We start from the raw sequence: 26,395 nt of genomic DNA, 5'->3' as shown, positions 1-26,395 counted from the left end.
AATAAGCTACTCATATATTTAAAGGAATTGTGCTATTTAAAAGGAGTTTTCCAGTGCAAAGAAAGAATTTAATAATATTGCAGGAGGGTTAATCCGCAGCCCTTTTGCAGGGTAACAAAGAGAACAAAGGATAAAAAGAACCAACTGCTACTTTGCATGATAATGGGCTCACAGGCTCCTAGACAGGTGGGGGTCTGGTCTTTTTTTAAACCATTTATTTTGGAATTTTTCTCAAAAGAGTACGTTCTTTGGAATATTTTATGGCAAATCTCAGAAATAGTGTCTTGTCACTTGCAAATAAATATTTCCTTGCACATTTTTACCAGTTGAAAACAAAAAAATACCACGAGTACACTAAAAAAATCAATTCCTTAATAATATCATCTAAACCCTAGTCTATGTTTAAACCTTCGATTGTCTCAAAACTGTCATGATTAGGGTTCGTTTGTTTGAATCATGAACTAAAAAGGAGCTACATATTGCCTTTAGTTGTCATATCAGCAGGTCCTCTTGGATGAAGGAACACATTTTCTTGTAGTTGGTTGACACCAGGGAAGGAAGTCCAAATTCAGGCAGGTCTATAAAAGAGTGCAATAGGTTTAAAAAAATAATAATATTCTTTCATCATGATCACACTTTGTACATGAGACATCTAGGCATGTACTTCACTTCTAAAGAAACCTGAACACCACATTCCACCTCCCCACCTTGTTTAGTGATGGAGTTCTGCTGATGGCACAGCAGAAGCAGAGTCATTCTATCTCCCCCTCGCCCTTCCTTCTTCTCCCGAGATAGGTCAACCCTCATATGAGAGGTGCCCTCCCCATACGCAAGGAAAGGAGCATCTTATTTCTGAAGACCTAGGGACTCAAAAAGAATCCTAACGGACAGCCTTTGCTAAGTGTCCAGCAGGTCCCTACACTCTCATACTCTGTAACCTGTCCTATTTCTACATGACGGCCTGCTCTTGATCAAACCTAGTAGTAGAAAAGTACACACGTATAACTATTTCTTCTGGTCTTTCTTTTGTTTTTTGTTTGTTTTAAGATTTTATTTACTTATTTTTAAATTTTATTGATTTATTTGAGATTGAGAGAGAAAGAGAGAACAGAGGGAGAATGAGAGGGAGAAGCAGACTCTGGAGCCCCATGTGAGGTTTGATCCCAGGACCCTGAGATCACGACCTGAGCCAAAGGCAGATGCTCAACCCACTGAGCCACCTAGGTGCCCCTAAGATTTTATTTTGAAGTAACCCCTACTTCAATGTGGGGCTCCAGCTCATAACTCTGAGATTAAGAGTTGCACGCTCTACTGATTAAGCCTGCCAGGCGTGCCCTTGGTCCTCATATCCTTTAAAAGTTCTCTAGTCATGTAAAATTAACATTAAATATACTTGTATGCTTTTTTCCCCTGCTGATTTATCTTCATCAGTTTGATTTCCAGACCCAGCCAGGGACCCTAAGATGGTGGAGGAAACTTTATTTTTCCTCCCCTACATTGTTCTATTTCTGTTTTTGATAGAGATGTGGGTACAAGAATTAGCTCATTTTCCTGGTAGCTCTATAAATAATTAAAAATCCACTCTGACTGTAAGATCATTGATAATTGGTTTTTGCCTTGTCTGGGGAGACCACGGGGGTTTGGACCATCTGTGACAAAGGGGAGAGCAACTAGGGGGCAGCTGTATTCACGTCCATGGCTGAGGCCATTGGTGCTGCTGTCTCTCAGTGGCCCAGTGTTCCTGGTCTTCTAGAGAAGCTAGAAATCCAGATATTCAGGGGAAAACTTCTGAGTTAAAATGCTGGCAACTGATGAAAATGGAAAACAATATAGACATACCCACTCGCCATGTTTTGGCAGTGTTCCTGGTTGGTTTTCCTGTGCCTGCTCCAGGAAAGTGAAGTTTTCCAGAGTAAACCCCCACGTGGATTACCAGACTGCCTTTGGGTCACTGTCATCAGCCTAATCAGGCTGAAGGATCAGGATCAGTAGAAAATGATGTTTTCCTGTTGAGATTCGACGTATTTTCAGCCTTTCTCAGCCCTTGCTAGAAGTTAGTTGCTCAACATTACTGTTACATCCTGACCAGTGTACACCCACCTACTTACTGCAGCTTACAGAATCCAGCTACTTGTACTTCATGAATGTATGCAAAAAATATGTCTTTTTGCAGATTTAAACCCAACAAGTTATTAATTGAAATCATATAAATGCACTTTTTTGGTATCCTTATGTTCACACCGTGAACAGACATATTTCACTAATTTAGATTTGGTTCCCTTGCTGGAAACGCTCAGGTTGCAAGGGGCTGTTGCCAATCCAACATATATAGAAATGTAATGAAAGCCCATAATTCGTATTTCTGTAGTTTGACGTATGTTCTGATCCAGGGGGATGGAGGTAAAATTTGTAGTTGAATTCCCTGGGGGGGGGGGGGGGGGAACGAGATGATTGTGGAACAAGATGTCTCTGTAAGATAAGCTATTTTCATGCATCACAGAAGCTCTTTCTTAGCCACAAGTGTGCTAACTATAAATCACTTTGTGTATACACATAAGGAGCATTTGGTTAGGCAAGTCCAAGTTACTGTTTGTACTCGAAAATGATAAACCTCCATTTCTTCAAAGAAAGAAGGAAAAGAAGATTTTCTCTTTGAAAAAACACTATAGAGCAAACACAGATTGTACACTACTTTTCCAAAATAAAATGCACAGCTAGAAGCATGGATTTTCTGGTTCACCTTGTTAAAAGATAAATGGAGGCACACTAAAAATTTTTAGAGTTTATTTATTTTTTAAAGATTTTATTTATTTATTCATGAAAATACGCAGAGAGGAGAGAGAGGCAGAGACACAGGCAGAGGGAGAAGCAGGCTCCATGCAAGGACCCCTATGTGGGACTTGATCCCAGGTCTCCAGGATCAGGCCCTGGGTTGAAGGCGGCACTAAACTGCTGAGCCACCCAGGCTGCCCTAGAATTTCTTTAAACAGAAATGCATTGAAATAGAGGGCAGAGCCAAAGCGGAAGTGGTTAGCTATCCCGGGAGAAGCCATGGGAAAGATTTACAGAGAGAAAATGAGCAAGCAAAGTAAGGAAATTATCGATTGTTAACAGCTTAAAGCCTCGCTGGCTGTTGGTGATCGGTTGTCTTCAGGGTTTTGATTTTGTAACCTTGAGGCATTTACAGGCTTAGATTTCGGGTTGCTTACCAGCAGGCCACCACCATGGCATTACAGCCGCCTCAATCTAACGGCTTCTTTGTTTAATGAAGTTAACCTCGTCCAGTTAGTTGGCAGCTTGGGATTTGATTTCTGGTGTGTCTGATGGAGAACACAATCCCAGCCACCCACCCACTCTGAGAGCTCCTCAGCCAGCCTCAGCCTCACACCAGTGGCAGGAGCTGCAGTCTCAGTTGGAGGTAGCCTCTCCACCGCTCCCCAACCTTGTGGGGAAAGATTGATGCAGAATCAGCTGCCTCTGTTTCTCCAGCTGAGTACTTGTCAGTAGGTGGGATCTCTGGCACATCTACCAGGCTGCAGACAATGCCTCTGAATGGCTCAGAGTTTAAATTCCTGCCTGAGCATTGCCCTGCTCACTTTCTGTGTGCATTGTGCCCCAGACAAGGTCCATACACTTGCTTCTCAAGGACACCAGATGGTTGTCCCAAAGCTGTGCATGTGCCAGGTGGCTCTCTTCCCCTGGTCTGCTCTCCCACCTTCGTTCCTTTGCTCTGCAGAGGAGCAAGGCTTCCCGGGCTGGGCGCTTCCTCTTGCTCCTTTCCCCTACCTGTTCTCGCACCCCCATCCCTGCAGGTGCTAGGCTTCCCATCACGAGGATATCCCAGAACCCCAGACAGGTCCCCCGGCTTGTAAATGCTGCTGCTTCCAGGGCTCGCAGAATTCTACAGGCGTGCTTCTCAGCTCGGGGGGCTGGTGACATCCATCACCACATCTATTCGTGGAGATTGTGTGTTTGGTTTTCTCACCTTGTAATAAAGAGGTTTCTTCCCTGGATCCCTTGCTCCCCCAAGTGTGTCCATAAACGAGCGGTACTGGCTAACCTTGGAGCTTGTCAGAAATGCCCGATGTTGGGCTCCCGGTGCATGGAGCCTGCTTCTCCCTCTGCCTGTGTCTCTGCGCCTCTCTCTCTCTCTCTCTGTGACTATCATAAATAAATAAAAATTAAAAAAAAAAAAAAAGAAAGAAATGCCCGATGTCAAACTCCACCCCAGACCTACCTAATCAGAACTGGCATTTTCACGAGATCTCAGGTGATCCATATGTACTCGGAGGTTGGAGGAACTCGGCTCTAGGTAACCAGGGAAGGCTGTGGGCCTGAGGCTGGGGCCCACCAGCAGAGCTGCTCTTCCCCCTACTGCTGAACTGGACCAGCCCCTCCGCTAGTGAAACCTCAGTGCCCCTGCGGCTGCAGAGTCTTAGGAGTCCAGGCCCGGTTGGGGGCTGTGCATTTGTTGGAAGGACAAGAAAAGACTTCAGTGCTCTCATGATGGGACTCGTCTCTGGATTAGTTCATAATCCCCGAGTGACTCTAAAACTGACCTTGACCTAGCAAACCAGAATTCTATCAACGCTGGTGTTTGGCCCGCACTTTGTCTCTAGCTCCCCTTTCTAATGATCCCTATTCCCAGAGAGCTATCCTACAATCCCGTGCCCGACCGTCCCTGAGATGCCAACTGTGTCCTGTCTGGAAGAGGTTCAGTGTGTCCCCACCCCCACTGTGGAAAAACCAGTTGCCTCCATTTGCATATTAATATCAATGTACCTGACCTAGAAATTTGTTCTCCAGATTTTCTTTTGAACTGGCTATCAGATTTGCCTCCCTCCTGAGTCAAATAAAATCTTTATTACAGGTTCTTTTTTTTTTTTTTTTTACTCTGAATGAGAGTCCTGATTGTCTCCTTTTTTCAAAATGATCTCCTAATTGCAACTACCTTTCTACTCTCATTCTGGTTTATGGACAGGTTTCTCAGCCTCTGCACTGTTGACTTTTTGAGCTGGATCCCTCTTTGCTGAGGGGGCTGTCCTGCGCCTATGGTAGGAGGTTTTGCAACACCCTTGGCCTCTACCCACCAGATCAGATAGCGCTCCCCTCCCCATCCCACCGAGTCAGGGCAGCTCAAACCATCTCCTGACATTGTTAAATGTTCCCTAGGGGGCAAAACCACTCCCCCCTAAATACACCCCCCAAATTGTGAACCTCTGGTTTACAGTGAATACGCAAGACTCCGTGTCTTATCACTATTACACTGACAGATATTCTCTTGATATTTTCCTAAACGTAGGAGAGATGAGGAAATCTGCTGGGAATATCACGTTTCAGAAATTATGAAAGGTCATGAGAGCTTTGGGAAAAACAAACATTGCTGAAATCCAAGACAGAAGCCAAGAGAATTTTTTTTTTTTTTTTTTTTTGGCAGAAGGCCTTTGGTTAAGGGAGGTTTCAGGGCCCTGAGGTCATGAGGAGCCAGCTGGGAGAGCCCACCAGCTGCCAAGAGGAGGTGCGTGTTTGTTTTGGGCTTCTGTGGAGTTAGAGACTCGATGCCTGAGGTTGGTGATGGGTTGCAGAGCCGTTCTTACCCTCAGGGGGCCCCCTGGACCATAGGTCACTTGGACAGTCCTCCTTTCACTCACTTGCTCCTTCACTCATTCACTGACCTGCATCACTGGCCGGAAGCTGTGCGTCCTGGCTGAGGGGAGAGATGCAGAGATGCTGAGATACCTTCTCTCTGTCTTGAGAGTATTTAGTCTACAGGAAGAACAGCGATGTGGCCTCACAGCCGAGAGAGTAGCTTCTACTTAGAGAAGGATGCTCACTGCAGACTCTTCTATAGAATGTTCATCAGTACCCTAGGAGGTAGGAATGGCCCTTGTCAAAATCATTTGGCCACAAATGCAAGGGTTTATTTCTGGGCTCTCTGTTCTATTTCTTTGGTCTCTATGCCCGGTGCCACACTACTTTAGATTACCGTAGCTTTGTAGTAAGTTTTCAAGCCAGGAGGTATCAGTCCTCCAACTTTGTTCTTTTTCATGACTGCTTCGGTTATTCAAGCTCCTTTGTGATTCCATATGAATTTTATTTATTCTTTTATTTTGAAAGATTTTATTGATTTATCTGGCAGAGAGAGAGAGAGAGAGAGAGCACACAAGCAGGGGGAGTGGCAGAGGGAGAGGGAGAGGCCAGCTACCCGCTGAGCAAGGATTCCCCATGCAGGGCTCGATCCCAGGACCCCAGAATCATGACCTGAGCCGCAGGCAGACGCTTAACTGACTGAGCCCCCCGGACACCCCCGTATGAATTGTAGAATGAGTGCCACTACTGGATTCCACGGCACACTTCCTGGAGCACTCTCTAGCATCGGGAAGTGTAGCTTCCCTTTGCTGCGTTGTGCTCTCTGTACTAAATCATCTGATCAACAGTCTGTCTCATTGCTTTGGATTTCCCACCCTTGGGATCCCACCCTTGGGATCTGATCAACAGTCTGTCTCATTGCTTTGGATTTCCCACCCTTGGGAGAACTTTCACATATCCTGAAGATATTGTTTGTTTTTTTTTTTAAAGATTTTATTTATTTATTCATGAGAGACATAGAGAGAGAGAAAGAGAGAGAGAGAGAGAGGCAGAGACACAGGTAGAGGGAGAAGCAGGCCCCATGCAGAAGCCCGATGTAGGACTCGATCCCCGGTCTCCAGGATCACACCCTGGGCTGCAGGCAGCACCAAACAGCTGGGCCATCAGGGCTGCCCTGAAGATAGTATCTTGCCCCACTCCTGAGAATTACTGTCTTCTGTGTATTTCTAGAGCCTAGAAGGTTGTTGTTGACTCGTTCCTTTAACTCCTATCTTACAGTATTTTTTCTGACTTTAACTAGAGCATTATAGGGTAATAATGAATATGCTTTTAAAATGACACTCCCTTGGTCCTGCCTCAGTGATCCTGGGATTCTCCGCCCCTCCTCCATTCAGAAGGTGACCCGCAGGGACAGGACAGACCTGGTGGCCGCCGGCGTTCCTGCCAGAGGCCCTCCGGGTGCTCCTCATCCAAGGGCTGTGCACTTGGATCGGGGAGCTTGGCTGCCTCGGGTGAGAGCTGCCCATGAGCTCCTTCCGGAGACACGCAGCCCAAGCCGAGACCCCTCCAAGTGCAGGCTCGTGAGCCCCGACGCAGATTCCGTGGACTCCCCCTGGACCTTTCTCAGCCAGGCCTTAACACTTGGGCTTCTGTTTGTCTCCATGTCACCCAGTTTTAGCAAGAATCCTGGTAGTCTGACAAACCCAGGTAAGTCCTGATGAGTTTAGGAAGAATCCTCTCCCCCCACACCCGTTCCTCTTGACCTCTGACAGGTTCTCACTGCCCCCGGGGGGGTGTCTGACAACCTGGCCTGTTCACCCAGAAGCCCCCTCATCCCCGATCTTTCCTCTTCCTCGTTTCCCCCCACTGACCCTGCCCCCTTGCCCCGTCCTACTCCTTGGCCATACACCCCCACTCTTCCTTGAGCTTGGAGTTGAGCCCAGCCTGTTCCCCGACTACAAACCCCCCTGCAGTGGTCCTCATACCTGTCACTGTAGTTCCCTGGCCATTCTCCAACAAGCACCATGAACAGTGTCTTCTTCAACAGTGCCTCTTCATGAGGAGGTGAGGGAGGCATTGCCCTCTGGTCTCAGTATCAGGAGAAGTTGTGCTTTTTGTGAATGTCTGGTTTGCTTTAGCTTCTAGAACTATCTTGCAATAGCACTTTTTCCCTGCATCAGGTGTGCAGAGCTAGATGGCGTGCATTTCTTTGTGCTACTCCTATCCTGCTTTTACTATTTTCATGGCCACTTCTTTTCTGATATCACTTCCCTTAGATGCTTACTTATCTTTAAATGTCATAGGGATCCCTGGGTGGTGCAGCGGTTTGGTGCCTGCCTTTGGCCCAGGGCGTGATCCTGGAGACCCAGGATCGAATCCCACATCGGGCTCCCGGTGCATGGAGACTGCTTCTCCCTCTGCCTGTGTCTCTGCCTCTCTCTCTCTCTCTGTGTGACTATCATAAAAAAAAAAAAATGTCATATGCGTGTGTGTGTGTGTGTGTGCGTGTGTTTGTAAGCTGCCCCAAAACTTTATGGAACGTAGTTCATGTAAATAGATCTTTAAAATAGATTGAAGTGTCATCCTCAATGAAACTTGGTCTCCCAGTTGCCCCCAGAGCCACATCAAACCCACCCAATCCTGCACTGGCCTCATGTCAACCCTAAGCTTTTCTGGAATGAAACTTAGTAAAACTTTTAATATATAAATAGGAAAAGCGTAACTTTGAAAAATAATCACATATTGGTCTACTTGCCAGAGGGGTCAATAGAGAGAGTTATCAAGTATATTAAATATTTCTAATCGTTAAAATGCCTAAGTGGCCTCGCCTCCCCACTCCAAACAAGTTCAAACACTAAATTAGTTAATGGTACTGCGCCTGCCTTTCATTTCCACAGATTGCTGTTTGTTTGGAGAGAATCTTAAAGCATCTGAGCTCTTAGAATACAATGTAAAAACAAAGCAGTCTTAAGCCCATCAGTGTTTTAAAAAAGAATAAAACAACCAAACATAATTGTGGTCTTTGGCTAACTTTCTAGAGAGAAGAAAACAAACCATCTGCCGTAACAGGCTGCTTTGGGGACGGCTGATCACAGGGCCGAATGAAACATTCATAGTAATTAGTGGCAGCCCTAGAATAGAAACTTCAGCAGTGCCTTTCCTGTTGTTATGGTGACAGTCCCCCCAAACAGCCCACCCCTCCTCTTCAAGGCGCTCAGCACTTTCTGTGGCCTTCCATCTGCTATGTGTCCTTGTTGACTGCAATGAAATTAAATTGACTGCTCATTTGTCACCCCACAGTAGTGTGTGTGTGTGTGTGTGTGTGTGTGTGTGTGTGTTGGGGTGTGGGAAGGAGGAGGACACTGATGAAGGAATGGGGGTGGGGAAGCTTGTCCCCTGAGCTCAGCAAGGGGTACAGGGGAGCAGCTGGCACATCAGCCCAGATCACCAGACAGGTGCCGTCAGGGGCTCCGACCTCGCCGACAGCTCACAGCGCCTGGGTGATGATGCAGGAGAGCTGGCCTCGGGACAAGCAGGCTGTTAACCTGCCAGGAGGAGGAGTGGTGCCCAGACCCCTGAGTTACCAAGACGTCCTTCATATTCACCCTCTACTTGTAGGTTGTTTCATCATTTCCACAAGTCCTTTAGAGGTTGTGAAGTGTCAGAAAGTCTCATTGCTCTGTCAAAAGTCTAAGGATTTGGCCAGGAAATCTGGTGTGCTCCCGAGCATAAAGTAGATTGTAAAGTGGAAATTGGGCTGCTTATTTTCCTTAGGGTCTTGTTCATCTTGGAGCTACGTGTTCAAGGCATTGATTTGAGTACCGATATCGTGTGCTGATGTCAACAGAGGCCCCAGGGGCTGCAAACTGTGCAGCCTGCTTAGGATGTAGCTTCTCCACCATGGCACTGAAGTCACGGACAGGACATGGACGTGCTTGTGAGAAATGTGTGCTGAACCTGGCAGAGGGTGTGGTTTCCTTGTCATAAGATTGGTAGGTTTTGGATATTTTATTCCTTTCATAAATCTCCCCGTATTATGTTGCCCTGTGGACTAGAGTGTTCTATAATGGATAGACTTGATGCCGTTTGTCTGGGCTGCTTAGTGAAGAGATCTCTCGAGAGTTCTGGGCAGAGGCGGAGCCGTCAGAGGGAGAGACTGCTAACAGGGAACACACACTTTCAGGGTGCACCTGTCCCTCTCCGTGTGAATTGCAGCCTCAAGGTCTGCCAGTTAGACTGCTGGTGTCTCCCTTGCTGAATTTTTGTGATGTTCATAGTCAGCTTTGAGGTTGTTGCACTTGATACATCCATGTTTATTTTAATATTTCCGTACTGGGGAGCCAGACTGTGCCATTCATCATGCATTCTCAGTTCTAAGGATACATTTCCAGTGTGACATTTTTAAACAGAACCTTGTTGGAGTTGATGATCTTTACGTAGGCTGGGCACAGTCCCGTGAAGGGAATCATGTGGAGCAGCAATTCTGAATTACAGAGTGTTGGAGCTGGAGGCTCGTAAGGAAGAAAGGCTAAGTCATGTCCGAGAGCTGCTCTTAGTGGCTGAGCTGGGACTGGGGTCTTGTAGTCTAATTTCATCAGAATGTTTGCGCACCTACAGTGAAGGGGAAGTTATAAGGAGAGACGTAGCGATTTCTGGTGTAGTCAGGAAGATGAGATGCAGGATTATGTCCCAACTGGGGATGTTCTAGGGCTGTGGGAGGCATGTGTGAGGTCATGTGCCCCAGGGGGCACCACAGCGTGTGGGCTCAGAGTGCCCGGGCCCAATTCTCTGCCCACCTCTTGCTGACTGCGTTATTGGGAAAATTATTTGAACTCTGTGACTTTTGTTTTCCCAATTGTAAATTGGGATTGGGAATACCTTCTTTGGGGAGTTATTGTCAAGATTTGCAGAGACAACGCAGAGGAGGTCTGGGCATACTGCCCGGCACAGAGTAAATGCCCGTTTTCATTAGTTATTCTCATCAGTCGAGCTAATCCCCATTGCTCCTTCCTGCCTGGCTCTTCACTCACTCATTTCTTAGACCTTAAGCTTCCCCTCCAGGCTCTCGGTAAATAGATGGTACATCTCTCCCTGCCAGGCAGCTGTTTAGGTTCCGATGGCAGATGGCCAGCGTCCCCATGCCATTAACATCTGACAGTCTTTGTGAACAGAAGTGGCTTAGGTCTGTCTTGGCCAGCATGATCCACAGCACCAGACTCATGGTTTCCGTTGGCAGTTCCCGACACCGGGGTGGGGGTGGGGGTGGATGGGGTGGGGGGTGGTCTGGCCTCACTCCCGGGGGTGGAGGCAGGCTGGGGAAGGCAGGGAGCCAACAGGAGTCCCTGGAGCCTTGTTCTCTATGCCGCCTGCCAGTCCTCCTGGAGGCCCCAGCCTTAAGCCTGCTTATCTTTATCTTTCAGGGTAAATTCATTCAACAAACATGCCCAGCACTGTGCTCAGTGCCAAGGACACAAAAGCAAGGATGACGGAGTTCTTGTCTTTGAGTTGCCCAGGGACTAGTGAGCTGGATGCCTAGACAGCATGATAGGGCCAACAATCAGCCATGAACATTTAGTGGTGTTTATCATAGAGGGTCAAGTAGCACCTGCCACATCTGTGAGGCTGAGTGTAGTTCCAGCACTCTTCCTAGGGGGTCTTAGGTCCTTTTGTCCTCATTGCAGGCTATGGCATAGGTGCATCATCCTCACTTTTCAGGTGAAGAAGCTAAGCCTAGAGAGGTTAATGACCTGGCCAAAGTCACCCAGTCTGGCTGTGTGTTGTTGGAGTCAAAATTTGCACACTATGTCAGATGTACGAAACCCATGCTACTCATCTGTGCCCGAGCCCGTCTAGTCCTGGATGAGATTCCTGCTGATGGTAGCACACATTTAAGCATGTTGTCCATCTCCTCCAGCACTTTCCAGTTTAAAACAGTAATTTGAAGTTCAACACCTTATCTGGGCTCTTTTCTTCATCTTTCTCCTCCTTCCACCGACGCATCATCTGTAGTCCAGGAAGAGCTCATGTTACCTCCAGGTGTGCTGCTCTCCACTGGCTCCCGCTGGCTGAGAAGTGACTTGGCCTGATATTTTGGTAATGGTCTGGGGTCTCTGCTCTGGTAAGAGTGGTCCTGATTCTTTGATAGTTGCACAGGCCCTGATGCTGATGTGTCTATAGCTGATCTGATTTAAGATCTGGTTTCTAGCACAGAATCTAGGGTCTATACAACTCCAAATCCTTTGTCTTGTCTCCTCTTCTCCCCTCTTCCCTAGGCAACTCTTCCCCACCTCAGCTTGGGCTGGTGCTGTGGGTCTTGTGTGTTTCAGCCCTGACCTGATATGACCCTGGGAATAGTGAGAGCATCCTACTCTCTTGCCAATTTGCACCTGGCAGCCAATGGCTTCCCACCAGCAGCTCCCTATGAGGCTCCCCCAAAAGTCGTCTGGGACTCTCTGGATCCTAAACTGTCTTGTTCAGTCAGCCAAGCCTGGCTATTGATCTGTAAGCAGACTTTTTGGAATTTAGAAAACGCTTTCTCTCTCCACAAGTCTGAATTGTTTGACTACAGACTCCAGAAGGTCAGCCTTGAGACTCCATGTAGACCAAGAATCTCTTTGTTCTAGGTAGTCTCTATTTGTTCATCTTGGATGAGTGACAACCCTCATGGTTGAACTTCAAGGGTAGAAAGGCTACAGGGGAACAGACCAGCATGATGAGGATGGAGACATATTAGAAGACTCATCAAAGAGATTGTTACCCCCTAAATACAGCAGAGGCAGTATTTCTATACAGTCTTTGTGTGCCCTGGTGCCAATCTTTATGTGTGATTGTCATGGGCCTTAAATACTGGACTGGGGGTGGGGTAGGTGGGGCATGCTTTAGAAAAGGTGACTTCAGCTTAGTCTAGAAGATGGAGGGTTATGCTAATCAGTTGAGTGGCATAGTGTTAGGGACAAAAGTGGTAGCCTGGGGAATGGAATGTGGGAACGCCTAGCAGTTTGTGGAATTGCATGTATTCATTTATTCATTCATTAAGTGTATTTTGAGCAGGCACTCCTGCCATGCCTGGGCTCAGAACTGAGGATGGAATGGCACTGGTATCACAGCTGAAAATCTAGCAAGTTTTTCTCTTCCCATCCATGGGGCCACTGGGTGACCCTGGGAACTGTGGTGCAGTGTTTGCTATGAAGAGCCCAGGAGACTGGAGGTGACAGGGGAGATGGTTACTTCTGATTAGACAAGCAGAATTTGCCAAATTAGTGGACATAGGCAGATGTACCATTTCTGATGGAATTGGTTTAGGTCCGTGTCTCAGTTATCTCTAGCTGGTGAACGATCCTTCCTGCCCTGACTCAGTGGTTTAAAACAACAACTGTTTTATTATTTTACTCGATCCTGACTGACTTAGTGGGGTGGTCCTTCTGCTCCTTATCATATCAGCTGGGGCTACAATCAACCAGGGTCATGACTGAGCTGGCTAGTCCATGGGCAACTCAAGTGAATTCCTGCTGTTAAGAGTACAATCAGACCTTTAAACTGCTAACCAAAGCTAAGGAATGAATATTCTCGAATGCAAATGTGACCGTGGGCTGCAACGCTCCTCAGGACCTTGGAGAGAGGCTATACCTGCTTTGCAGCACTTTATAGCGTTGATTGCTGAATATTTAATTCGTTGGGAAAAAAAAAAGGCTTTTCATGTTCAGTTATTACTCTTGTCATCAGAATTCTATCACATACTTAGGTTTCATGCTTTGTAGGGTTTTAGAGTCATCTGTGGTTATGTATTGGAGGATTCAGTAGCATAGGCAGAAAGTAAGACAGGCTTCATATTATTAAAGACCTTTTAATATTAATATAATATTTCTTTGAGAGTTTGTGATAAGAATTGTCCTACACATTTCCCGTGGTAAGAATAAAATGAGACCAGCTATGTGAAAGTACTTTGCATACTATAATTATCTCTAATAATCACTCAATAAATGTACTGTATAGATTTTGTTTTCACTTGTGTGCTTTTTACATCATGTTTTGGTCCCTGAATGACATTTTCTTGGCACTTGGGGAGATCTATTGGCCAATTTGAGGTTGTACCAATTTCTGTAAAAAATTGACGATATTTCTAGATACAAATACCAAACAGCCTTTGAATTGCTTGAAGACTCAGGATTGATGCTGGCCATTTTCTTGCTACACTGCCTCACATTTTTCATCTATAAGATGTGAGTCAAAATCTAGGCTTCAAAGAGAAGTTGGAAAGCATTACGTGAACAATGGGCTAAAGCACTTTGCAAATATATAGCACTGAACAATTGTAGCACTTTACTTACTATTATTATCCCTCAAAACATCTTGGGGTGTAGTATACCAGTCTTGTTGTCTATAGATCTTTTCAACTTCTCAAGAGATATCAGGGAATTTCTTCTTAACACTGAGGTTTATTAAGGTACAGCTTTATTTCCCCATCTTATGACAATACAGGATGTATTATTTCAGCTACTACTAACTTATAAAAATGTTGTTCAATTACACTTGTCTTAGCCTAAGTGAATGTACATCATTATGTTATATACACACAATTTGTAAAATAGTTGTCAGCTACAAACATTATCCTATACATTGAAGTTAGCAATGGGAAAATGCTGTTGTCACAGAAAATTGGACTCTGAAAATAGATAAATGTTCAGATGTTTACTTTTGAAATAGGAAGCATTCATCTTGTGACATTGACTTACAGTAGCTCTATTTCCATCATGAAAGTGCCAGGCAGGCAGTTATTGTCCTTGAAGAATATAAGAACTTCATCAGTACAGAAATAGTCTTTCCATTAAATGCCAGATATATTCCAAAGTCCTAGATGCCAATTCAACCTCTTGATATAAATTTTTTAAAATTTACATACTCTTTTGATACATACATAGCGTAAGCAATGATACAAAATTCAGAAGGTTCTAAAGAGAATAAAATGAAATATCCCCCTGCTCCCCTATCCTGCAGCCATCCCAGCCCCATCCTTGGAAACAAATAATAATAATTTCCTTTCTTGTGTATACTCCATCGATATTTTATGCATCTATAAGCATGTATCTATATCTTTCTTTTCTTTCCCAAATTGTGTCTCCTGCCCCCACACTCATTTCAGATGTATCTCAGAATGAGACTCTATTTGGAGATAAGGCCTTCACAGTGGTGATTAGGATGAAATGAGGTTGTATGGGTGGGTCTTAATCCCCAGTGAAGGTTGTTCTTATAAGAAGAGATTAGGACCTGGGCACACACAGAAGGGAGACCATGTGAAGGCCAAGGGGGTCCTACAAACCAAGGAAAGAGGTTCAGAAGAAACCAATACTGCCAATACTTTTTTTTTTTATAATAAATTTATTTTTTATTGGTGTTCAATTTGCCAACATACAGAATAACACCCAGTGCTCATCCTGTCAAGTGCCCCCCTCAGTGTCTGTCACCTATTCACCCCCACCCCCCACCCTCCTCCCCTTCCACCACCCCTAGTTCGTTTCTCAGAGTTAGGAGTCTTCATGTTCTGTCTCCCTTTCTGATATTTCCCACACATTTCTTCTCCCTTCCCTTATATTCCCTTTCACTATTATTTATATTCCCCAAATGAATGAGAACATACAATGTTTGTCCTTCTCCAATTGACTTACTTCACTCAGCATAATACCCTCCAGTTCCATCCACGTTGAAGCAAATGGTGGGTATTTGTCATTTCTAATGGCTGAGTAATATTCCATTGTATTAATAAACCACATCTTCTTTATCCATTCATCTTTCGATGGACACCTGCAACGTGAAAATAAAAGGTTGGAGAACCATTTACCATTCAAATGGTCCTCAAAAGAATGCAGGGGTAGCCATCCTTATATCAGATAAACTAAAATTTACCCCGAAGACTGTAGTGAGAGATGAAGAAGGACACTATATCATACTTAAAGGATCTATCCAACAAGAGGACTTAACAATCCTCAATATATATGCCCCGAATGTGGGAGCTGCCAAATATATCAATCAATTAATAACCAAAGTTAAGACATACTTATATAATAATACACTTATACTTGGTGACTTCAATCTAGCTCTTTCTATCCTCGATAGGTCTTCTAAGCACATCTCCAAAGAAACGAGAGCTTTAAATGATACATTGGACCAGATGGATTTCACAGATATCTACAGAACTTTACATCCAAACTCAACTGAATACACATTCTTCTCAAGTGCACATGGAACTTTCTCCAGAATAGATCACATACTGGGTCACAAATTGGGTCTGAACCGATACCAAAAGATTGGGATCATCCCCTGCATATTCTCAGACCATAATGCCTTGAAATTAGAACTAAATCACAACAAGAAGTTTGGAAGGACCTCAAACACTTGGAGGTTAAGGACCATCCTGCTAAAAGATGAAAGGGTCAACCAGGAAATTAAGGAAGAATTAAAAAGATTCATGGAAACTAATGAGAATGAAGATACAACCGTTCAAAATCTTTGGGATGCAGCAAAAGCAGTCCTGAGGGGGAAATACATCGCAATACAAGCATCCATTCAAAAACTGGAAAGAACTCGGTGTTCTGCCAATACTTTGATCTCAGATTTCTAGCCTCTAGAACCGTGCGAAAGTTTCTGTTGTTTTAGCCACCCAGGTGTGATATTCCTTACAGCAGTCTTAGCAAACCAACACACCCCTTCCTTTTACAAACTGCCAGCACACAACGCCCACTTTGCTGTGCCTTCCTTTTCACTTAGTGTATTGTAAAGAAGTACATAAAAGCTTCCTACTTCATTTTTTTTGTATAAATACATGGATTCTTTTTATTGTATGGACTTAGCATAATTTATTTGACCACTCTCCACTGATGAACATTTAGATTATTTCCAGTATTTAAAAACAACACTGCAATGAGCACTGGGTGTTATAGTATATGTTGGCAAATTGAATTTAAATAAAATATTAAAGAATTAAAACAATACTGTAGATAAAAAAATAAATAAATAATCTTTTACATAACTAATTTCACACATGGACAGGTATATCCATGCAATCAATTTCTAGAAGTGGTATTGAGACAAGGAAACTGAAAGCACTTTATGAAAGTCTGCTTTTCTGCTACTTCTATTCTTGCTAAGACCTACACCCCTCCTTACACATGCCTTACACAACAGATAATGAATGTCCTCCTCCTAAAGGTCAAGGTGTTAATGATTTTTTTGGAGTGTTCCAGCACAGTAGATAATGCCTGAGGGGTGACTTGGGTGGGTAGGGTCATCATAAATGTTTTCCAAGACCACAGACTCACGGAGACCCTGGCTCCAGGGCATGAGTATCTTATGGAGGACACCCAAACACTTCTTCCTGGATGCCTCAGAGGACGCATGCACTGGACCACAATCCTCAATAAAAACCCCCAGACCCCAAGCAAAGACTAGACTCACTCTTTTTTCCTTTGTGAGCCTCCTGGACACTCTGTGTTTATTCATACTCTCTCTGTCTTCAATAAACTCTTTCCTTGCTTCCTCTTGACTTGCACTTGATTTCTATTTGCATGGAGCCAAAGACTTCCTTGGCTCGTCTTGGGGGACACCCTCTGGGTCCTCGGGCCCAGCCAGCCTGCATCAGTATTGATGGGCTTATGGGCATGTGCAGTAACATTTTTTACAGTCATTGATGGTTTGTCTTTCCTAGAGTATAGAGATTTGTGTGCCTCATAGAAGTACTGAGGGTAGTAGTAGTTTACGCTCCACTCCCTTCACAGTCTGTGTCTTGCCTTGGGAAGTATCATCTTGCATTTCTCTCATTATGAGTGGGGTTGAGCATCTTTTCATAAATTTAAAGGGTATTTGTATTTCATATTTTGGTTAAGCTTCTTTTCCTACAAAGCTTTTTTTTTTTTTTTTTTTTTTTGGTATGGTAGATATCTTTATTTGTTAGAAAAATAGTCATTTTCAGTGACACAAGTGGCAAGCATTCCCTCAGTTTTTTTTTTAATTTTTTTTTAATTTTTATTTATTTATGACAGTCACAGAGAGAGAGAGAGAGAGGCGCAGAGACACAGGCAGAGGGAGAAGCAGGCTCCATGCACCGGGAGCCCGACGTGGGATTCGATCCCGGGTCTCCAGGATCGCGCCCTGGGCCAAAGGCAGGCACCAAACCGCTGTGCCACCCAGGGATCCTTATTCCCTCAGTTTTATTGGCCTTTTTATATATTGCTTCTGAGGTCATGTCAAAAAAATTTTAATGTAATTAGATTTATTATTTCCTGTTTTAATGATACAATGGCTTCTGATTCCAAATACACGGAGTTAGGTCAAACTTTGGAGATAAGGATACCACCCTCCACAAGACTGCCCTCACTTCAGACACCAGCCTCTATTCAGGCTCCCCAGGATCACTGGGCTTCAGTTCTGACCATGGGGCTGCAAGTTTGGGTGTTTCCACTACCCCTGCTGGTTGAATAATTCACCAAAACACCTCACAGAAGTCAGGGAAGGGCTGTTCAATTTTATAATTTCAGTTTTGTTATAGCAAAAAGGAAACAAATTAGAACCAGCCAAAAAAAATAAATAAATAAAAAAGAGAGAGCGAGAGAGACACCTAGGGTGAAGTCTGGGAGGGTCCTAAATGTGAAGCTTCTGGTGTCCTCTCCCTGTGGAGTCAGGATTCATCACCCTTCTGGCACATCAGTGTGTGACAATATGTAGAGTACTGGCAACTAGGGATGCTCACCTGAATGTTGATGTCCAATGGGGTTTGTTTTTTTTTTTTTTAAGATTGATTGATTGATTATTTGAGAGAAAGAGAGAATCTCCAGCAGACTCCCACCAAGTGTGGAGACAGACACAGGGCTCCATCTCAACAACTCTGAGATCATGGCCTGAACTGAAACCAAGAGTTGGACGCTAAACTGACTAACCCACCCAGGTACCCCTGTCTAGTGTTTTTAATTGGAGTTTCACTATTAATTGAATCATTGGCCACTTCACTGAACTCAATCTCCAGCTCACCTGTCCCTTCCTGGGGAGTTGGGTTGATATCACGTGGCTCAAAGCCCCAGCCCTCTAATCACTAGCTGGTCTTCCTATATAACCAGCTCCCCTCAGAGTCATGTCCTTACTATAAACCCTCAGAGTCCACCATGAATAAGAGACATTCTTATTATTTGGGAATCTCCAAGGTTTTAGAGCTTATTTCCCAGGAACCAGAGGCAAAGACCAGCCAAATTCCTCATCACCCAGGATACAGATTCTGGATTTTGTATCATACGTAGAAAGTTCTTCCCTTTTTAAAGATTATTACAAAACTAAACTGCTCCAGAATTTCTACTACAACCTGATTATTCCATTTTTTCCCCAAAATATGTTTTTTGATCCATTTGGAACTTATCCTAGCTTATAGAATAAAGATTTAGCTTATTTTTTTCTAGACAGTTGTCTTAAAACATTTATTAAATAAACTATTTTTCTTCCGCTGATTGAAATGCCAGCCTTATGATATACCAAATTCCTGTATGGATCTAGACCTATTTCTTAATCTCTTAGGGTGTTCCATTGATCTATTTTTTATGTGTTCATACTGCACAGTTTGAATTATTACAGTTTTATAATTTATTATTTCAAATTAATATTAATAGTAAATTTCTGTAAACTTCTACAAAGCATTCTTTTGGAACAGATTTAAAATAAAATGCCAATTAGAGGTAAGATACCAATATAGCTGTCAGGTAAGTTGCCAGGATGTAATTGATCTGGCTTCTGAGCCATTTAGCAGCTTAGAGTAGGAATTGCTTCCAATTAATTCAGGCCCCTTTTATGCCAGAATTGAAGGTTACTCACCAAACTGTGTGCCATACTTTTGCCTTTTATGAGAAATCATTCAATCACATGCACAATTCTCACTGCATTGGAAATAGCCCAATGAACTGTAGCTTCTGTTCTTCCCCAGTGCATCAGAAGCACTGGCTTTCTCAATAGCCAGTTGTTGAATGGGTTGAGCACACACTTTCCTCATGCTTTCTGCCTCCTGCCCATCATGATCCCTGGGTGAAGTCAGCCACGTGCTCCCAGCAGACTCAATGGGCTTCCTTCTGCTCCTAACCAAGGTGAATCTAAGTCAGCCAGTCTAACCCCGGCCCAGGGTTGGAAGGACCTAGTTCTTTGTGGTCAACTCTGGTATTTTCACTTTCACACTGGATTTTTCCTCCAGACTAGGCAAAGAAAATTGGTGGAACAGACCACATACTTGTCTCTCTCATAGGTAAAAGTGAAGGATTGTGAGCTTGTCTGTGAATAGGGCACAAATTTTAGATCTTGCTTCTGTAGCATCAGCTGAGAAGATGAACTTTCAGAGTTCCCAATAAGGTTGTCCAAATGTCTGCCTTATCCTATCTTTCCATCTTATTTAATCTTTATATCCATCAGCATTTAAAGGCATGTAATGTGTTCTTCAATAGAAAACTATGGAAGTCCTATTTATTTATACATGTATTTATTTATATCAGACGAGGGTCAAATCCATCTACTGCTGAGCACTGTGTGATGGAGATGGAGGGGGTAACAGATAACAGAGGACCTCAGGTTTCAGAAAGCCTTTGAGGGACGAGGAGGTGAAGCATTAAGCCTGTACTTTTCATGGGAAAAACTGAGTTAAGAGAACTCAGGCTGTAAAGTGAATCCATAAGAACCTGTAAACCTTTGATGTTTTATTTCTCACTGTCCAGAAAGGACTTGAGGTGGTTTAAGTTTTATTGACATTTAAAAAAAAAAACTCTAGTAAAGTAGTATATTCACAAATATAAAAATCAATAAAATGTTATTATACATTAAATTAGTAATAACAGCTATTAAATGTTTGAACACAGGTTTCACCCTGCAGTCTGAAAGTGAAGCATTCCTATGACTTCCCTAAGCCAAAATGGTGTAAAGCAAAGAAGCAATTACCATTAATTTATACAGAAAAATTTGGAGTATTTCTGGATCTCTCTTTTCTGATTCCTTAGAACACATCTTGTTAAGGAGTGTACCAGATAAATCTAAGTACAGCATGGATGCTCACAGATAGCTCAAAGGTATGATGCTGGACACTGAGATGTTCTTTCCAGGGAAAGAGCTGGGAGGGGCCAGCCCTGCTGCTTGGGGTTGGTGCTGCCTCGGTAATGGCTGATTGCAAAACAAATGCTGAATGCTATTTTTGCTCTTTGCCTTTTTAGGTAAAAGCAAAAAATCTCTTTGGGTTTCTTCCAGTTAGCAAAAACATGTACTAATGTAGGTCTTTTGAAAAAGCCATGTGGTATAATGTGAATTTTTGCAAAACGGGGGACACCTGTATCTGTTTCCCTGAGGCAGAATGATTCATAAATATGAAGCCTTTTTATTATCGCAGGCACAGCAAAGACAGATAAGAAATGTGCTAAAGTTTTTGGCTTATAAATTCAAATGGTATGATGTAGAACAAGTGGAAAGGAGAAAAGTTGGGTGGAGTAGATATTATTGTAGGGTCTCTGGTGGCTGTCTTCTGGGCCATGACCAATCTAGCACCTGGAAACTAGTTGCCTGGTCCCTCCCTGGAGACTGCCCTCTACTCGCAGAAGACTGCCTCCCCTGAGATGATACCTCACCCCCTCCCTGAGGAGGTAGCTAGTGGCCAGTGACTGGCTAATGTGGGATACACAAGCCCTGCCTCCTTGCCTCAGTTTGGGCTCTAAAAGGCTGTCCCAGCTCCCCTTGGGACAGGCTGAAGCTGCAGTTTCCAATGCAGTAAGAGTGAGCTTCTCTTCCAGCCCCTACTCCCGCCTTTCTTCTGGAAATTAGCTAGAACAGGAGAAAGATCCTGTCCCAAGGAACTTCCCAGAGCTCATGACAGGGCCAGGAGACCCAGTATCAGAAAGTATGACATGGATAGTTGGTGACCCAGTCATAGTAGTTCATGGAAACTGATCTTGGAGGGTGTGGTAGGCAGGGTTCTAAGATTGCCACCCCCCATTCCCAGCCCTGGGTGGATGTACATCTTCTCCCAGCTATTCAAACACCCATTTAGGAACTGTTGTGTTGGCACTTTGTAAATGTGATTAAGTTTCCAGATCAGTTGGTGTCAAGATAGGGAGATTATCTAAAGGTGAACATGCTATCTAATCACATGAGCCCTTTAAAAGCATAGATTTTTTTCCATCTGGTTACAGAGAGGGAAGTCAGAAATTTGAAGCATATGAAGGATCTGATGTGCTCTTGCTGGCCTGAAGATGGAGAAGCATCTCTGTCAAGGACATGGATGACATCTAGAGGCTGAGAGCCACTCCCAGGTAAGAGCCAGTATGGAAACCAGGACCTTGGTCCCACAACCAAAAGGACTTGAATTCTGCCAACAAGAAGAATGAGCTGGGAAGTAAATTTCCCCCAGAGCCTCCAGACAAGAACTGCCTGGTCAACACCTTGATTTTAGCCTTACCCTGAGCAGGAAGCCAGCCATGTCATGCAGGACATAAATGAGTGAGCTAATAAATGGGTGTTGCTTTAAGTCACTTAAGTTTGTGGCAGCTTGTTCTGTATGCAGCAATAGTAATACAGGGACAGCCTGAGTGGCTCAGCGGTTGAGCACCTGCTCCTGGTTCAGGGTGTGATCCCAGGGTCTCAGGATCGAGTCCCACATTGGGCTCCCTGCAGGGAGCCTGCTTCTCCCTCTGCCTGTGTCTCTGCCTCTCTCTCTATCTCTCATGAATAAATAAATAACATCTTAAAAAAAAAAAGGAAAACTAATACAGAGGGACAATGCTGATAAGCTCCTCCCACTGCACAAAACTGCATTTAAGTGGGTCCATTTGATAGTATTATGTCCTGGGAGAAGGGGGGAGGAGTCCTTTGAATGTGCCTAGCCCTGCACTCAAGAAAAAGAGGAACAGGAGGCCTTAACAGACTTTGGAGAAAAAAAAAAAAAAAATTCCTCATTGGGTCTGATTAAATTTATCTAAGACTAGATCAAGTTTGCAAAAAAGAGACAGAATAAGGACTCAAGTTAAAAATTAGTGTGAGATCTAAAAAAATAAAACACCTAAGAGAAAACACAGGCAGTAGTCTCTTGGATGTCAGCCTTAGCAACATTTTTATGGATCTGTCTTCTCAGATAAATAGAATAAAAGTAAAATTAAACCACTGGAACTACACCAAAATAAAAAGATTTAGCACAGCAAAGAAAATCTTCAACAACAAAAAAAAGGCAACTCACAGAATGGGAGAAGATATTTGCAAATGATAAATCTGGTAAGGGGTTAATATCCAAAATATGTAAAGAACTTCTACAACTCAAGACCAAAAGAACAAACAATTTGATTTTAAAATGGGCAGAGGACCTGAATAGACATTTTTCCAAAGAAGACATCCAGATGGCCAACAGGCACATGAAAAGATACTCAACATCTCTCATCATCAGAGAAATGCAAATCAAAACCACAATTCACCTCACTCCTGTCAGAAAGGCTAGTACCAAAAAGATAAGAAATAAGTATTGATGAGGATGTGGAGAAAGAGAATACTTGTGCTATCTCTATTGGTGGAAAATAAGTTGGTGCAGCTACCGTAGGAAACAGTATGAAAGTCACTTAAAGGGATCCCTGGGTGGCGCAGCGGTTTGGCGCCTGCCTTTGGCCCAGGGCGCGATCCTGGAGACCCGGGATCGAATCCCACATCGGGCTCCCGGTGCATGGAGCCTGCTTCTCCCTCTGCCTGTGTCTCTGCCTCTCTCTCTCTCTCTCTGTGACTATCATAAATAAATTAAAAAAAAAATTAAAAAAAAAAGTCACTTAAAAAATTAGAAATACAATATGATCTAACAATGTCACTCCTTGGTATTTATCCAAAGAAAAGGAGAATACTAATTTGAAAAGAAATAAGCACTCCTATGTTAATTGTAGCATTGTTTACAGTAACCAAGATATGGAAGCAATGCAAGTGTCCATTGATAGGTAAGTGGTTAATTAAAGTAGGTGTGGTATATACACAATGGAATAGTATTCATGCATAAAAAAGAATAAGATCTTGCCATTAGCAACAACATGGTTGGACTTCAGGGTATTATGCTAAATGAAATAAGTCAGACATAGAAAGACAAATACCACATGATTTCACTTACATGTGTAATCTAAAAGACAAAACAAGTGAAGAAACAGACAGAAAACCAAACAGACTCTTCAATACAGAGAACAAACTGGTGGTTGCTGTGTTGGGGGAGTGGCAAATGGGTGAAATAGATGAAGGGGAGTAAGAGTACAAACTTCCAGTTATGATATAAACAGATCTTGGAGATGAAAAGTACAGCCTAGGGAATATAATCAATAATATTATATAATAATGTTGTATAATGTGACAGATGGTAGCTTCAGTTATTATGGTGGGCACTAAATAATGTATAGAATTATCAAATCTGTATGTTGCACACTTCAAAATAACATTGTATGTCAACTACACTTCAATAATAAATAAAATAATAATTAGTAAAATGAAGTTACATTTTTACACTTCTGAGTCCATGATATGTGAAATTTCTACTTACTGTGATTTGCATTTGGTTGTTAAAAGTGTTTAAGATTTAAAAAAAAAAAGTGTTTAAGACTTTCCTTACCCTGTAAATTTCTACAGGACACAATGATACATTTATCTTGTCCTGTTGCAGGCTATTCACATGCTAAGAAGGATTTCCCCATGCTCCCAGATCTTCGCTGAAATATGGATTAAAAGACTAAGAGAAACATCTACCAACTGCAACACATGAACCTGATTCAAACAAACTTTAAAAAAAAAAGTTATGAGATAATGGGGAAATTGGAACCCTGGTTGAATAGTTTACAGTGTTAAGAAAAATTATTGTTAATTTTCAAAGGTGTGATAATGGATATATACGTGCTTGGATGTAATCACACATAATGAAAGATTTATGGATGAAATAATATAATGTCTGAGATAATGTCTGAATAATCACGTGTGGGGCTGGGGGATTAAGTTCATAGCAGACACAAGTTTGGTCATGAGTTGATGGCTGTTGAATTTTGGGTAATGGGCACGTGGAGTTTCATTATATTCATTCATTATGACAAAATATTTATTCTTTTTTATTTTGTGTATTTGAAACTTTGCCTTAAAAGAAAAGAAGTCCATGTTGGTCCCATTCTGGTTTTGGTGACTGACATCACAGGCAGTCTGCTCCCTGCTGGGTGCAGGGCTCCTCTGAGGGCTGCCTCTTTGCCAAGCAGAAGCTGTTCCAGGTATGGCCTTTCCCTTGCTCCTTTCATTCCTCTCAAGGTGTCTTGGCAGAAATTCTACTGCTCTTCTTTTATATCATCTCTATTTCTGAACTCCACCTCATGCTTTTCCTAATTATTCCCAACAAAGAGAAACTTGAAATTCACGTATGCTGCTGCTGCACATCTTGTTGCTGAAAGGGCTTACAGAAATAGCCCAAAGAGCAGAATTTGTGGCAAGGAAAGCATCTGGGGAAAGATTTCTGCTTTATTTTTCTTTAAAATAAGGATATTTAGCACAGGTCTCAGGAAACACATAGTGAACCACATTTCATTTTCCTATTAATTATATTTGAGCTGAGACACAGAAGTAAAAAAAAATATATTTTCCTTTTTTTTAACAAGAAGTTTTTAATTCAACAACAAAGATGCATAACTTGATGGGAAACTATCTAGAAAACTATCATTTCCTTTAGAGTAATTTATCTCTACTTAATGTTACCTTGTGCTACATATAACAGCTACATACAAAAAATTGTAAAATCACCCTTGGTTTTACAATGATAAGTGAAAAACATTAAAATTCTCCAATTGAGCAAAGTATAGAAGAATTTTTATATGGGTTTTTTGTTGTTGTTGTTGTTGTTTTTGTTGTTGTTAAAGATTGATAGCAAAATAATTTTACTGGAATGCAAAGATAAGAAAGAACTAAAGGAGTGCGCCACAAATGGAGAAAGGGAATATTTCCATAGAGGCATTTCTCTCCATCCCATTTCTATTTGATTTCGATCAAAACATATCATTGTCCATTTACTAAAAAGCAACAATGAAAACCAGAATGCTTATGCATATACACCAATTATTTTCTGTGCAACAAAAGAATGGGGAGAGGGGAAATGAAAGAATAGAGAAAACTATACCATACGATACAATACTAGTCAGGGTGTGGCGGAACCAAATTGTGGTTTTCTAACTGGGAATGTCTTCTTAGTCTGGAGGAACAGAGTTCTGTAGTGAAGTAGTAGACTCCCTTTTTAGGAGACACCTCTGTCTGCTGCTGGAACACAATTGCATGTTCTTCATCCATTTCCAACTGGGCAGGTATGTCTGTTTAATGGATTGGCTGCTTGTCAAATCAGAATCTGATCTGCCTCACTGACAAATCCTATCATTCACAACAGGCTTTTATCAGTTTATGAAGTAGTGTATGCCTCCTAATCCTAAACTGCACTACAGAAACATCCTGACCTGCTATCTTCAAATTAATGAACGTAGTTCTCAGGCTTAACTCATTTCTTGGGCTCTTCATTGGCCATAGTGAGCCCCAAGGTCTCCTGAGCTGCAGCGTACAAAGAAGGTACCAGGTTGGCACTGAAAGGAGGATGGGCAGTGGCCAAAAAAGCATTTTCTGAAATAAAAAATAAGTCCCTTAGAAGTATAAATTTAATTTGTTTAGAACCTACTAGACCAGCGCAGGAGAAAATCTTTATCATGAGTTTATTTCCAGTTTATTAATTGTGAAATACCTGAGACTTAGCTAGAGAAGTCTCAAACTCCCAGGTAACTGACAT

General features: G+C 42.9%; 1 long non-coding RNA gene and 1 pseudogene across 1 annotated transcript in view; one reads left to right on the top strand and one right to left on the bottom strand.

Annotated features, from left to right (window-relative positions):
• The window catches only part of LOC112648315 (uncharacterized), a 46,509-nt gene extending 21,197 nt beyond the window's left edge, over positions 1 to 25,312 (top strand). Inside the window, exons 2-4 of the long non-coding RNA XR_003128909.3 lie at positions 20,460 to 20,666; positions 21,777 to 21,896; positions 24,260 to 25,312. This is a non-coding gene — a long non-coding RNA (uncharacterized LOC112648315). The remainder of the gene's footprint in view (positions 1 to 20,459; positions 20,667 to 21,776; positions 21,897 to 24,259) is intronic.
• A 446-nt stretch (positions 25,313 to 25,758) lies between these two features.
• On the bottom strand, positions 25,759 to 26,140 carry LOC112648375 (small ubiquitin-related modifier 2-like; annotated as a pseudogene).
• Between the last annotated feature and the right edge of the window lie 255 nt (positions 26,141 to 26,395).

Source organism: Canis lupus, chromosome 7 (assembly GCF_003254725.2).
Source record: "Canis lupus dingo isolate Sandy chromosome 7, ASM325472v2, whole genome shotgun sequence".
Taxonomy (NCBI): Eukaryota; Metazoa; Chordata; class Mammalia; order Carnivora; family Canidae; genus Canis; species Canis lupus.
This window is presented reverse-complemented; position numbering and strand designations above follow the sequence as displayed.